The sequence below is a fragment of the Miscanthus floridulus genome, chromosome 7 (assembly GCF_019320115.1).
Source record: "Miscanthus floridulus cultivar M001 chromosome 7, ASM1932011v1, whole genome shotgun sequence".
In the NCBI taxonomy this organism is placed as follows: domain Eukaryota; kingdom Viridiplantae; phylum Streptophyta; class Magnoliopsida; order Poales; family Poaceae; genus Miscanthus; species Miscanthus floridulus.
The window spans coordinates 129502807-129519257 of NC_089586.1; positions in this window are offsets into that span (position 1 = coordinate 129502807).

Sequence of the window (16451 nt, forward strand, 5' to 3'; positions counted from 1 at the left end):
GATTGGCCGGCAGGCCATATATTTGCGTTGGTAGCTAGTATCTCTTTCATCATATCACACACGGAACGTACATATCGCATTAGCTGGTGACCAGGTACGTACTGAAGCTGGCCGCTGATGGAGTTGTCTCTCTGATGAAAACTTTATTGTTTCTTCAGGTTACATGACGTCTAGCTCCCCCATAGTGTGTGTGTGTATGAAAATGGGACGGGAAATTCCCGTACGACACCGTATACCGCATTAACCGATCGCATACTGTTTTTGTAGGAAAATCAGGAAACGGGAAACCGACACCGTATTTTAGGTAGGAACGGGAACGGAATCAGTTAAGGGATTTTCCCGACCGTATTCACGGTTCCCGTATTTGGGCAGGAAAATTCCCGACGATATTCCCGTATTCCCGCGCCGGCCCACTGAATGTCTGAATCACTGATTGATGCAGCCGAGCCCACTCCCGTCCGCTGGTGGCCTGGCGCTACTCCCCCGTCCGTTCCAAAAAGGCAAAAACGGCGGCCAACCCTTGAACCCTACTATCCGTCCGTCATCCGTCCCGTGCGGCGCCGCCTGCCCGCCTCCTTCTCTCTACGACTCTGCGCCATCGCCCCCAGCCGGCCGGACTCCCGCAGGGCGCAGGCTGCAGACTCCAGAGTCCTAGGTTCTCCCGCAAGTTGCACGCCTGCACCGCTGCAGCTCCTTAGAGCCGACACCGTCTAGAGTTCTGCAAGCACCAGGCAGCCTCCTTCGGCCCCTGCCGGCCTGACCTCCGGCGGACCAATGACGCCACCGACTGGGGGTCCTGCCGCCTCTGCTGCTGGCTCGTCAGGATCCAAGCGATGACTCATCCTGGAGCCGCCGCTGCCCGTCGTGGTGCATAGCACCACGCTTCCTACTCCAACTCCAACCTCAGGTAGTTGTACTGCTAAATTATCCTGTATTATTCATGAAAGTGTCTGCTTATTATTTGTATTGCTAAATTATCCTGTTCCATTATGTGTTTGCGATGCGTAATGCGTGTGTAGGAGTAGGATTATTCCTTGGATTGTTCTGAGGATATTTGATTCTTATATCTTGGTGTAGTGAGTTGTATTAGCCTATTGGGTTACTCTGCTCTGGGTTTTGGCCTCGCTGTCAGGTTCCCCTGCTTCTGCTTGGGATGCATTTGCTTGTGGCTACTGCTGAACCGGTGATTTCAACATTATTTTCTTTCAGCTTGTCTGGCTCTGCTTGTTTGCATTTCCTTTGTTAGTAGCACAGAGTTTTGACTTCAAAATTGAGATACAATGGGCGTTGCTCATTCCTGTATAAAATAGAAAGGGTGGGTGTATCTAACTTAATTGTGATATATAATGTGGCTGAGTCAATTATAGAACAGATTTAATACGTCCTTGTTATTACACTAATTCATGTGTTTGTCTTGGCAGGATCTAAGATGTCAAGGTCAACAAGTGGTTTGTGTCTGTCTAGTGCAACTCCTGCATCTAGTCCAGCAACAGCAACTGATGATGTGGTTTCTTTGCCAAGTGGAGGCAACAGTGGTAGTGGCAGCAGTGCTGGTGCAGCTGATGTAGGCAGGAGTGGTGGAAATGGTGCTGCTGATGGTGGAAATGTTGGACAGCAAGGTCTGCAAGGAACAGATACAACAAATGCCATCACTATTGAGGGTGATGAGCATGTGCCTGTTGAAGATGATCAGCCTTGTGGGAAGAGGCAAAAAAGGTGCACATCTGATGTATGGCAGTACTTTACCGAGAAGAGGGTGGTCATTGAGGACAATGGGAAGACATATGTTCAGGTCTGGGCTCATTGCAAGTGGCCAAGATGCAAGCACAAGGGCAGATGTGAGAGTAATTATGGAACAACTAGATTTTGGACCCATCTGAGGGTGGCACGTAGTATAGTGAAGGGCCAGCAGCAGCTGAAAGTGGAAAAAGATGGGAAGGAAGACATCACTGCTGTGGTCCATACAGGTATGATGAAGAGGCTAGCTTGAGGAAGTTTTACCTGGCAATAGTCATGCATGAGTACCCATTTAATATATCCGAGCATGAGTATTTTGTTGAGTTCATCAAATCCCTGTGTCCTACCTTTCCAATCAGATCTCGGGTTACCATTAGGAATGAAATTATGAACATGTTCTTAGCTGAAAAGGAGAGGTTGTATGACTACTTCGAATCCGTCTCTTGCCGGTTTAGTGCCACCATGGACATGTGGACTTCAAATCAGAACAAGTCATACATGTGTGTCACTGTACATTGGATAGATGACAATTGGCCTATCCAGAAAAGGATTGTTAACTTTGTGCATGTAGAGGGTCGTCATACTAGTACAAAGCTGTCGAAGACATTTACTGAACTTATGGTTAAGTGGTATATTGACAAGAGAATGTTTGCTCTGACCTTGGACAATGCATCAGCAAATGAAGTAGCAGTCAAAGACATCATCTATGATCTAAAGGCCAATGCTAGTGCAACATCTTTGATATGTGATGGAATATTCTTCCATGTGAGGTGTGCTTGTCACATACTGAACCTTGTTGCTAGAGATGGTTTGAGTGTAATCACACCCACAATTGAGAATATTAGACAACTAGTTCTTGCTGTCAAAGGATCTCCATTGCAATGGGAGGAGCTCATGAAGCGTGCAACTAAGTGTGGATTGGATACAAACAAGGGCCTTTCACTAGACGTGTCAACCAGATGGAATTTCACATATTTGATGCTTCGAGATGCTTTGTACTATAAGAATGCATTCATGAGGTTAAATCGTCAGATCGTCGTAGGTATGAAAAAATCACTCCTCCTAGTGAATGGGTCATGGCATTTAAACTGTTCCAATGCTTGAAGAAATTCTTTGATCTTACTGAACTGTTGTCTGGTACTTTATATCCCACTACAAATCTATTCTATAGAGGGTTTTGTGAGTTAAAGATTTTACTAGTTGAATGGTCAGTTTGTCAAGATACCACTATTAGTGCAATGACAAGTTCTATGAGTAGGAAGTTTGAAAAATATTGGAAGACAACATCCACTACACTTGCTGTTGCCTGCTTTCTAGATCCTAGATATAAGAAAAGGCTGATGGAGTTCTACATGAGAAAATTCCATGGTACCTCATCTCAAGTTTATGTTGATGAACTTGTTGATGTCATCAAGAAATTGTACCAGTTCTATGCTACTGCTGGACCTTCATCTTCGAGGCCTAAAGGTGGGTCAAATGATGCTAAGAATATAGATACAGTTGACCTGTTAGTGGACAATGGAGATGATGAACTAGAGAACTTCTTATATGAGTCTAGTGGGCATGATGCTAATGATATGAATGAGTTGGAGAAGTATATGGCAGATCCGCCTCTGAGGCTTAGTGGTCAGTTTGATATCTTGGCATGGTGGAAGAACCAGACCAATGAGTATCCTGTTCTTTCAAAAATAGCTCGTGATTTGCTAGTTGTACAAGTCTCAACCATCGCTTCTGAATCTGCTTTTAGCGCTGGTGGACGTGTTGTTGATCCTTTCCGTAGCCGTCTTGATCCTGAAATGGTTGAACCTTTGATATGCATGAAAGATTGGGTTGCTGCAGGAAGAAGAGGTTAGAAAAACATCTCAGCTTTAGTTATTATATAAAATTTTATCATCATCATGTTTTCTGATATATGTGTCTTGGCTAACTATGATTTTTAGATAAGAAGATTGGTTCAATTGTTGGTGATCTTGAAGTTATTGAGGCCCTTGCTTCAAAGTTGAAAATTGAGGTCATTTTACTGTATAGTTTAAGTCATTTTGAACAGTGTTTGCTACTATAACTCTTAAGATTGATGCCTCCTATTTGTTGTAGGACGATGATATCATGGACAGTGATGAAGAAGATGGGCCACATGTAGATGATCTGGCCTTCTTTGACATGTAGAAATGTCAGCGGGTGTTGTGGACTCTCAGTGGGAGACTTGTGGTTGTGGCGTGTTTTTTTTAATTTGGACTTGTGAATTGAAAACTACTTGTGTTAGTGTTGTGGGCTTGTGGCTGCTGGCTGGAGACTTGTGGTTAACTGGTTGTGGGCTTGTGGCCGCTTGCTGTTGCCTGTTGGCTTGCCTATTCACATGCACTATTTTTTTAATTTGAACTGTTGCATGTTGGCTTACTGTGAATTGTGAACTATTTTTTTTTTTGCCTGTTAGCTTGCTGTTGCATATGGTTGCTATTGTTGCATCGAGCTCATTGTTTTAAGTGGTTACATATATTGATGTTCCCATTTTGTGTTACCGCTTCCCGATCCTAGTCGAGACGTTCCCGTTCGAAATATTCCGTTCCCGATATCCCGTAATACCAGTTTCGTTCTCCCGTCCGGCCTTCCCGTTCCTGTTTCTGTTCCTGACAAAAAAAAATACAGGAGCAGGAATGGTTAAGACATTTTCCCAACCGTTTTCATCCCTATATGTGTGTGTGTGTGATTTATGCACATTTACTTATCATCTACGCACTGCCCAGGCATATATACAACATGGGTGCCATAAATTTAGGACATATATTTGGAATTTGGATCATTAGTGTTAATAATAGTTAGCAGCTACAATTAGCAGATGAGGATCCAAACATTTACTCCTAGTAGTTCATTGGCTAGTGGCGAGGTGCTAACATGTGTTAATGGTTTATTTGCACATCTAACCATCTATCAACCACGACGCAGCCCACAAATGTATCCAAAAACATGCAAAAAAAGTGAATCCAAACAGCCTAGCCCAGCTAAGGCCAGTCTCAATGGGGTTTCATCAAAGTTTCATGGGCATTAAATTCATCAAAGTTTCATGGGCATTAAATATGCTGATGTGGCATCATATTGATGAAAAAGAGATGATAAAAGTTTCATGGGAGTAGAGATGATGAAACTCTTCAGCACTGTTACCAAAGTATAGATGTGTTGGAAACTGGGACATGAAACCCCCACTGAGATTGGCCTAATTAATATTAGCACCAATGCCTCCAAACAGAGTTGTAGTTTCCACTTTAATGTGCATCAACCCTTTTTTACGCGCCCAAGCCTTGAGAACATGGCCTCTGTTAACCGATCATTCAAAATTAAAGGCGGGTGGGAAGGACTGCCTTTGTAATACATATTTTGAAAGGCGTGTGCATTAGGACGCCCACCTCTGGAAATAAACTTTAAAAAACAAAAAAACAATCATTGAGCCAAGCTTGTTGCCAACTTGCCATCACCGCTAGTGCACTGCCCCTCGAGCTCCACAGCGACGTCATAAGCTCCAAAGGGGCGGCTTGATGACCAACATCATGTCTATGTCAGCCCTAGGGAGGGTGGCAGTCATGAGCCAAATTTTGCCGACCACATATGAAAGTATCTCTAGATGACTAGAGTAGGGTAAATAGTCAAATTAAAATTTCCTTCAAATCAAAACACTTAGGCAAACTAGACAATAAGATGGTCCTAATAAGCACTACGTCTAACTAGCAAACAAGGCAAAGCAAGACCAAGTCCTACACAATTCTAGTAGCAAAGCTAACAACTAGCAAGACAACTAGAACAACAAGCAAAGGCAATGGTTGCTCACAAGTGACCTCTTGGTGGAGTTCAATTTTTCATGACACTACTCTAGCTACTAGTTGGACCTCTTCCAGGGGGAGACTTGGCCCATATACCTTATGGGCTCCCCCAACATCGCTCCGACAAACACTTCACCATGAGGGGCCCCAACACTTTAGCGACAAACGAGTCACCCACGCCAATACTTCCACACGAGGGGCCTCACCATCATGTTCAGTGACTACAATAACTAACCTTCAATGCCAACAGTAGAGGGGCTTCTCCAACATCTCCGACGTCAACACCAACAACGTATCTTCGTTAATATCTTCGATGACTACAACAACTTGCCTTTGCCAAAACTTTGGCACGAGGGGCTTCACCAACATCTTCAACATTACACCAACATTGCTTTCATCAACACCTTTAGCACGAGGGCCTTCTCCAACATCTTCGGCGTCCACAACGACTCGCCTCCTCCAACACTTTGGCATGAGAGGCTTCCCCAACATTATCTTTAGAACTTTAGCAACTACGACGACTCATCTTCGCCAACACATCAATGGAAGGGACTTCGCTATCATCTTTGGCCACTACAATGGCTTGAGAGCCTTAATCGACACCTTTGGCATCAACATTTATGATGGCTTGCCTTCATCGCCTAGTTTGAGAGGCTACATTAGCTCATTTGGCACCAAGGTATATACTTCCTCGACCACTTCGGCTTGATTGGCTCACCTATAACTTCGGTCTAGATATCTACTTCTACTACCACGGCTACTATGACTACGTCAACTACAACAAGCACAACTAAATATTCGGTCACAAGCACCAGCCAAGAGAAGCTCAGGGAGCATACTAGAGGACCTAACACTACAGAGGGTGAAGCCTTTTGCTCGATGCTCATGAGAGAAGATTTAGAGGATCCATGGAAACCTTTGGCTACGACTACTTCGAGTACATCGACTATGATGCCTACACCCATTTGTGAAGTCAAGGTGTGTCGATCTCCAAGTGAATCCTCAGATGAGAAGGTCCCAAAGGTGAAGATCTACACGCCGAGAAGGTCCCAGAGACAAAGATCTACGCAACGAGAAGGTCCCATAGGAAAGATCCGTACACTGAGAAGGTCCTAGAGACAAAGACCTATGTGTCGACCGAAGCTAACAATCCATGTCATAGAAGCATCCAAGGAAGCCAAAGCCCAAATTTGAAGATACCGCGGAGATCGACATCAAGCCACTTGGAGTTAGTGGCTTCCAAAGTTAGCACTTGTATAGACTAGAGTCGTGTGCGTGCTGTTTTCTCCATGCCCTCTTTTCCCATAGGGTTTTTGGATAGAGTTTTTAGTGAGGCACACACACGTAGGTTGTGAAGGATGATCCTCGTGACCAGGGTTCGGGTTCTATTTGTGCCTCATATAGTACAAGCATATATTAGGTCATGTTGTACCACCCATAACCAAATAGTTGAGGGGCTACTATTGTGGGAACCCATGAGGTATATGGGCCAAATCTACCCCTAGAAGAGGCCCAACTAGCAGCTAGCATAGTGTCATATGAAATTCAACCACACCAAGAAGCCACTTGTAAGTAGCCATTACCTATATAAGTGCCCCAGGGCATGAGGGCAAGGGACTTCACCTCCAACTCATTTCTACTTGTTCAAAACCCAATGTGTCCCTCTTCACTATCGAGCTCTCTCCTCCCTCTCTCTCCTATTCAGAACCGTTAGTTCCAACACATTATTTAACATTTATCATATTGATCAACATACTGTTGTGATTAACACTCAATAATCAACAGTTCAATAACTATTTTGCAAAAAATATCTACCTCACTTAGGATTAGTGCACTAAAATTATATCATGGTTAAACTAAATAGCAATGTTTAGTAGAGTTAAAATGTCATTGGCGGCAATAATGAAACAATTGGCAATAGCATAGCGATAAACCCTTAGAAAAGCTATAGCGGGCTATTTAAAACCATGCTTCAAGGCATCCATCCATGTCCCCATACCTGAGATGCCTGTAGACGATGACAGTGGTGTCATTGGCCTCATCATCAGTGAAAGATTCAGCCAACACAACATCATGGTCACTGAGCTTTCCGTCTATGATAGCACTGCCACCCTGCACTGCTTCTCGATGGAGACTTCCATGTGGATGACACACAAGAATCTGTGGCCCCTCCAATCAAGCACCAGTGGCGTAGCATTATGCTCTCTCTCATAGAGGAAGACTCTGGTGGGTAGACCTCTTGCAGGGCCTTATCGCTTGCGACCCTTTTGCTGACAATCTAGAGCTTTACTTTGTGCCGCTTCCAAGCTGCTACCGGCACATTCGAGGGGCGGCCCGTCGTGAGGGTCTTAGCAAAGATCACTGCATGAGCCTTAGCTGTGAGAAGCTACGGTTGGTGGTGATAAATCAGTGCATCTCTCAGACGAGGATCAAATTATAGACGTTGGCTGATTACGAGGCTGGCAAATGAAGTCTAGATTTTGACGTCCACATCTAGGACATCTCTGATCATCAGAGTTATCAGATCACTGGGCTTCCCATGGAGAGGCATGTGCTTGTGTTTGTCCAACCCACTAACGCACACATGGTGTACTTTTTCCTCCAACAACAACTTTTTGCTGTGGACCTATAGATGGCGAAGGTGATAGAGTGAATCTAGTGGGAGAGATGATGGCGAACACTTTCTTGCTTGGGAGCTCCCACCATACCTAAGAACATTAGGTTCGTATTTAGTTGACATTTATCTTCATTCCTTGTCAATAATAAGAACATCAGGTTCATATCCAGTTGACATTTTGCCTCATTCCTTGTCAATAATTACTCAATTGCATATTTGCATTTCTTATAGGCTCTAACTTTTGTACGTCCCATAGTATTATGAACGAAGTTATTATCAACTACATGTGATGTAGCTAGAATGATCATTTTCTTACAAGGAATTGGAATTAGTGACAATACTATGTTTTGAGCTATAGTAATCACAAACCAACCACTATTTTGGGTTGCCATATCATAAGACTTTGTGTTATTCTCCTTGGATAACCAGTTGGGCCACATGTCAGTGTCGTGTACATGACTAGCTAGGCCCACTTGTCAAATTTGATGTAATATCACTAACACACGGGTCTGATTTGTCATGATAGTGGTTGTCACAAAGTTGTAGTTATGTATGTTGGTACATTTTTCTATATGAACTTAACCAAAGTTATAGAAGTTTGACTTAAGGACAAAACCTAAATGACCTAAATTTTGTGTTGGAGTATTTAGTTTTGAAACATGAAGTATATTGCTTTTGCGACAACATAGGATATGAATCACAACTTCACAAGCTGTACTTCCTTTAAATTATCTTTAGCTACTTAATTTACCATTGATATTATTTCTTCAAAAATGTTTGTTTGAAAAGTTGCATTTGATATTTATTTTGCTCCTATATAAAAAATTATAAATCCAATATATAAATAAGAAAACATGTTACATAGCCGAGTACCGCATAATTGCCACAAGGTGAGGTAATAGATCAAGTAGGGGTTACCTATTTTCAAAACTTTGTCAATTGGCTTATATATGTGGCAACGGGAATACAAGATACATGAGATGTTAAGAATGATTTTTCCCATTGACATCTTAATCTTTGTTCTAATAGGTCCATCTCCAACACAAGAGTCAAGGTTCACTTTTGATTTTGATACACTACTACACTCGCACCTTTCACAGCCACGTCGTAACCCCCATTATAGTCCAATTTCAGCCTCTGCAGTAAGTTGTCGGTAATGATAGTCGTAGTCATCACCGTCCCTATTTGAGACCATCTGCGATGTATACTCACACTGCCGTATTGGCTTATGATCCATCTGTGATAAGGTCCTTACTTCTGTCGCATTGGAGCACAACCCAGCTGTGTTGGTATACACTAACACCGCCATGTTGGCTTATGATCCATCCATGACCAGTCGTTGTTTTTGTCGCATTGGAGCATGATCTGCCTATGTTAGTGTACACTAACACCGCCGTGTTGGCTTATGATCCGTCCATGATCAGGTCGTTATTTTTGTCATGTTGTACCACGACCCGCCTATGTGGGTGTACACTAACACCGCCATTTTGACCAATGACCAGGATCATAGTTGCCTTGCACAATGACCCAATTGTGTGTAGTGCGTGTTCACCGTCACTTTGGTGCCCGACACGTCTATGTTGAGGTGGACATCACTGTCACTTCAGTGTATGAACCGTCTGGTCATCGATAATGGTCACTGTCGCATTGCAGTATGATTCGGTGGTGATACACTATTGACCCCTACCGCATGAGATGAATAGCGACAGTGTTGGCCATCTGCTTCACCAACGACGAGTGTTACGGCGGTGATGACAAAATAGACAACGGCCCTTACATTTAATGGTGACAGAAATGCATCCGATTTTCACAATTTGTTTACTAATTCAGATGGACCTTAATAACTTACTGAATACACACTATATAGATATAATCATTACACATCATTCATCATGTCCACAACGAAGAGTACTTTTTATAATAAGAAGCAACACCAACATAACAACTGTGTCAACTCAAGAATTAACACAAGCAGTACATAGATAGAAGAATAAACGTTCTGCTCCCTATAGAGTTACATAACGAAAATGAGGTAGATGTGCTCCGCTCCTTTAGATTGACAATCCTACTTGTAAGGCAAAGCTTCCTTCAGCTTGGTAGCCAGTGCACCATGGAACCCCTCTTCTTCCTCCCTTAGCCATTGCAGGAAAATCATTCAAAAGCACTTTGACTCTACAACCTACACAAAGCAGCAACATTAATAATATTTAACATACAATTGCTTTAGTTACCAAGGAAAAACTGGACTGCATATAGAATCAAAACAACTTCCTACCTGAAGAAAGAACAGTATATGCAACTTTACTACTCTCCTACTGACTCCATGAACAAGGGAACATAACGAAGATAGTGATGTCCCTCTAGACATAGCCTCTAGGTAGGTCTATGATACTGCACGACCTAGACAAGGAGAACAAGAACTTTTCTAAGGTTCATGTCATATGCGATCAGTTTTTTGTCCTCGCCAACAAGGAAAATCAAATTCAATCTAGGTGAACTGCAATCACTTTGTAGTCCGCATCGCAAACATCATAACCAAATTGAATATTGTCCCATCCAAATATCTCCAGCGTGGTCACCGTATGCTTTAGTGTCCAGTTATCAGTACCATAGTCTTCTAAGATCCAGAATGAAAGCTGATACTTCCTGAACATACTAGCAGTACATAAACATAACTGACCCTGAGCTTCATGGATGGAGATTGCTTCATCATGTGGCCTATGAATTTTCCTCCATGTCTTTCCCTACATATCAATAGCAACTATCTAGGACAACTCCAGCTAGTGCATAGAACAATTAAGGAACACACTTGTCGAATATGTGCATACAACACCCTTGCCCCATTCAGATTCCTTAAACATCCATGTTGCACTCTTAGATGAGTAGATGCTCACACCTATGGACTCACCCGCCCTCTTCTTCCCATATTCAATCACATGGAAGTGTGAGGAGACTGTCGGATCATACCCCAAGCGAGCTAAACCAAAAGAACGGTTGTTATTCGGTAGTAACCACCATTTGTTAGTCACCGGATTGTAGCCAACATAGTGAAACCCAACACACCAGTATAGGATGAGCCCGTAGCAGCAATATGAGATCACAACATCCTCAATGGGGAAGGGCAAAAAGGTCAAGGAGGGGTATTCACCATTGATGTTGATGAACTTGTGTTTGCCTTTCTAGCTACGATAGAAGAATCCGACGACAATCTAGGGCAGCTCCTTATGGTACTTGGATTCGGAGATGAGGCGGTTCTAGGAGTGACAGACACACATGCAGCTGCACAAGGTGTGGGCGGTGAGGCATTGGAGGATGAGGACGAAGACATGGTCTATGATGATGGCCACTTTGTTCCTCTTGTTGGGGGCCTCCTCCTCCATCTTCAGTTCTTGACTAGGATCTAGTGGAGCAGGACCAGCAATGGAAGTGGTTGCACTATTGCCTAAATTAGAGAAGAAGTGCCTATGGAGATTGGATCGTGAGCTCCTTAGTAAATAGATGGAAGCTTGTTTCATACTTAGATGAGTGAAGAGGGGAATAAAAATCCAAGAAAGATGGAGGGAAGTGTGGAAGAATTACCATTGCCTTTGGATCTTGTGGGGTTGGCGGCCACAGCAGTAATGAGTAGTAGCCTGGTCACCGGTGGATCTATGTGGTCCCTACCGGTGAGGCATACCACCATGGGGTACTAGCTTGTCAGCGGTGAGTGGTGGCTTGCACCTCGCTGAGTAGGGGCGGTCGTGCAGTTCAGCACTAGGGAGCAAGGAGCGGTGATGAGGAACAAAAGCTATGGGCGAAGAGAAAGACACAGGGTGGGGAGGGTGTTTTTAAGCAACCCTTTTAGACATGGAAATGGAAATGCTGCACAACTTTGTAAAAAACACACGGGCTTGGAAATTGATGAAAGTATTACCAACCAGACTATATGCAGGTGAAAGTTCCTTGTTTGGTTGTGGTAATTGAGTGACAACCTAGGTGGACTAACTATGTTTAATGTGAGATATACAGGTGATTAGTCTATAGGTACACTTGTGTGAGCAACTCATGCCATAGAGGTGAAATGGCTTGGATATGTTGCAAAGCTCACACATGTGATGAAGGAGCTCATTGCATATCAGACATGACATTGATCATGTGACTAAGATGGAGAAGATCAAGACATGACTTGGCTTGATGGACCAGTTGCAAACATGAAGACCAAGTTGGAGGCTTTGGAGCAATGGACCGCATGGCGGTGAAGCTTAAGCAAGACTTGGCGCCAATGAACGAAGGCAACGGTGAAAAGCAAGTGAGGTCAAGATCGATGAACCAACAAGGTCACGTGATGATATGGAGTGGATCATATCATTTGTGATATGGTTGGTGCATGTGTTGCATCAACATTGAAGGAGATGGAATGGAATGCGCAAGGCAAAGGTATAACCTATAGAGAATTTCATTTCCCTGGTCATAGGTGTGCAGAGAAGTTGATAACTGGGTTTAGGATAGATGGAAGTACAATCAAGAGGGGCAAGCTTGTTTGCATATCGATCATCTAGTGCCACTTGAGCGATCTAACTTTGCATATGAGTTAGAATCGAGTGGCATGGTGAAAAGAGTGCTAATCCTTTGGGAAAATGTTTGTGAAAAGCTAACACACATGCACAAGGTGGTGATCACTTGGTGGTGTCATTTGCAAAGGTGAAGAAGTTAGTGAAGAAGAGGAGGCAAAATTGGGCTTGGGGTGCTACTTGGGTGGCACCTCCACCCCTATTCTATGCACTGCCACCCCTGTGGAGGTGACCAACTAGGAGGCCGAGATCAACGTGTTGCCCTGAGGGCATCACCACTAGTTGTCCGGTGGCACTGCCACCCTTAGGGCGGTGCCCACCTAGACTTGGCTGAGCACAGCAGGAGTCAAGGTGGTCACCGGAAGTGACGGTGTACACCGCCATTGTGAGGGTGGTGCACCGCCGAGTGTTGTCTGGTGCCACCATCGTTTTCAGCTGAGAGCAAGGAAACAAGGCTTGGTCACCGCCTGGTCACTGTCATGCCTAGGGCGGTGCACCGCCCTATTTTTCCCGAGGGCAAGGGTTTCATAGGGTTGGCCTAGGAGGTCACCACCACCCCTAGGGTGGTGCCACCGCCACCCCTATCTGGTGACCAATGGCTAGTTTCTAGCCATGTCCGATGCCCTCGTAGAAATATGTAGCTTTGCTCCAATGGCTCTATTTGGCTTGGGTGCTATAAATAGATGTGGAGCTCGAGCTTGGGCTGGTTGCTGAGCACCCTTAAGCCTTGGTGGCTTATATAGGTGTGCTTGAGAGCCCTCTAACTCACATACACTTGATACTAATCATCCAATTGAGGGCCTCTTTGGCAGGGCTCCGGTGGCTCCGGCTCCGGCTCCCGCCCTTGTTCACCTATCGACCGTCCATGGGCCGACAGGGGGCTACTGTTCATCGGAGCCATTTTTCTCTCTCCTCCTTTCCTCTCTCACAGACACCACCGGAGCCGGAGAAGCTCGTTTTTTGGGCTCCGTGGCTCTGGCTCCCCCTGGCACCTATCGGCCCGTGGGCGGCCGACAGGTGTGGGAGTCAGAGCCACCGAAGCCCTGCCAAAGAGGTAATGAGTGTGAGTGTGATTCTAGTGCGATTGCATCATGAGGCTATATCGAGTGGCACTAGGTGATCGAGTTGCAAGCTGGTGGTGCTTGTTACTCTTGGAGGTTGCCACCTCCTAGACAACTTTGTGGTGGTCTCCATGAAGCACGCAAAGAAGATTGTGCGGTGCTCTAGAGAAGTGATTGTGAGGGGATTGTGCTCACCCCATGGGAGTTACGAAGAGCAACTCTAGTAGAGCGAGACATGAAGGGCGATAAGTGGTCCAACCGGGTCAAGTGCTAGAGCTTGTGGTAAGCACTCCATGTGGGAGAGTGTGACTTGTAGGTCACCACTAGCAAGAGGACCGGCGACAACCTTGGAGCATGTCTCAACTGGGACTAGCGTGTTGGCAAGCACGTGAACCTCAAGATAAAAACCACCGTATCATCCTTGTCTTCCTGTTGGTTTGCATGCCCTTTACACAAGCTTGTATTTACTTTCATATACATTGTACTTATGTAGTCGCTCTTGTAAGTAGTTAGCTTGTGTAGCTTACTAGTTACCTTCCTGCTTGTGTAGCATAGAAATAGCTGCCTTGCGTGACTAATTCGGATTGAGTAATCTTGTTAGTCACATTGTTTAGTTTGTATAGCTAAGTAATTTGTGCTCTCTAATTTAGCTTGTATAGCCTTATTATTGAGCATTGCTAGTGAGCTTAGGGGCTATGTGCGCCTTGCATCACTAGTTATGTAGGAGCTCCTCAGGTTGCTTGAAGTACTAGCGACATAGGTTTGTGTGACCTTGCTCCTAGAATTGGTTAGGTGAGCTCTAGCTAGCTAGGCACCTTAGTTGCCTAATTAGGATCTTTAAGGTGCTTGAGAACTTAGATAGAGGGGTGTAGTCTTGGATAGACCAATAGTTTTAATTCTGCATTTGTTTTGGTTAACCGACGTGATTAATTTTAGAAAGGACTATTCACTCCCCCTCTAATCCATCATCTCGACCCTACACGTGGTATCAGAGCTAGGTCTCTCATTTGTGGTCTTCACCGACCCAAGAGGATGGCGTATAGTGGCCTAGATGATTGTGAGACACATATTTTTGATGGCACAAACTTTGTACTTTGGAAAAATCACATGCTTGATCATTTTCGTGCAAAGGGATCTAAATTTTGGTGGATTGTCACTAGTGGTCTCACTCATGTGTTGGACCATAGAAATATCACCAAAGCTTAAAGAGTTCTCTTTGAACTTGATGCACATGCTTGTTATCTAATGGATGCTTTGAGCTTTGATTTGATGAAAAAGATAAACTACATGGGAACCGCTCATGAGATATGGGAATCAATCAAGCACACCTTTGGTGATTCCTCCACATGGGATGATGTCAAGTTCAAGGAGTCCAAGGAGGAGGTGCATGAGTGTGTCGAGCATGACCATAATTTGGTGATTGTGGAAGATTGATCCACCTCATGGTCAAGTGATGATGATGATAATGATGATATTACCACAAGATCACTTGACAAGATTGATGATGATGCCACAAGTGATGCACTTGATGATTCTACCTCAAGCACACTTGGTGGTGATCTTGATGATGTTGGTTCATGCTCGAGCCATAATTGTGATTCTACCACAAGCTCTCCATCATCACCACATTGCTTCATGTCACAAGGTGACACAAAGGTATAAAATGCTAATGTGGTTGATCATGTTGATTCATATGATGAGCTTGTTAGTAGACTTGCTAGCATGACCATGTCTTTAAAAAATGAGAAAGCTAAAATAATGAAGTTGGAAAATGAAAACTCATTTCTAAAGAACTCATGTGAAGAACATAAGCACTTACTTGATGTTCTTAAATCTTCACATGGTGAGCTAAAATTGACTCATGAGACACTACTTGCATCTCATGAAGAATTATTGGAACAATATGCTTCTCTCATTAAAGTATTTACAAAGAAACTTAAAAAGAATGAGAGCTCATCACATGAGTCAAGTGATCAATTGCAACATGTGACTAACTCTTGTGATATAGGTAAGAAGCATGTATCCACCTCTTGTGATAATTTATTATAAATACCATGCTCTTCACATATAGATGCTTGTTCTACTTCTATGTCTTGTGAGACTAATATTTTGAAGGAGAACAATGAGCTTAAAAGAGAAATGAAGAAATTGAGCAACAAGTAAGAGAGGTGCTACAATTTTTTCACAACTCAAAAGTCACCTTTGAGCATATGTTGAAGACTCAAAGAAACTTCGATGACAAGAGTGGCCTTGGCTTCAACAAGAAGATGACAAAGGGCGAAAGAGGAAGAGAAAAGAAGATGAAGAAGGAGGCTCATGAGAAGCTCTCTCATTTCATATGCTACCGATGCCATGAAGTGGGTCATTTTCATGATCAATGCCCTAACTTAGAGAAGCTTAAGAAAATGAAGGAAGAGGAGAGGCTAAAGCATGTCAAATGCTTCAAGTGCCACACTTGGGGACATCTTACCTCAATGTGCCCAACTAAGCAATTGGTGAAACAACAAGAAGAGCCTCAACCAAAGCCACAATTTGAGCAAGAGAAGATAGCCTAAGAGTAAGTCAAGATCAACCATGGAGATGGTGGTGACTTGAAGAAAAAGATGAAGAAAACAAGAAGGGGTGGAAAGGCAAGGCATCCAATGCAAATTCAAGATGCCAAGATGATGAACAA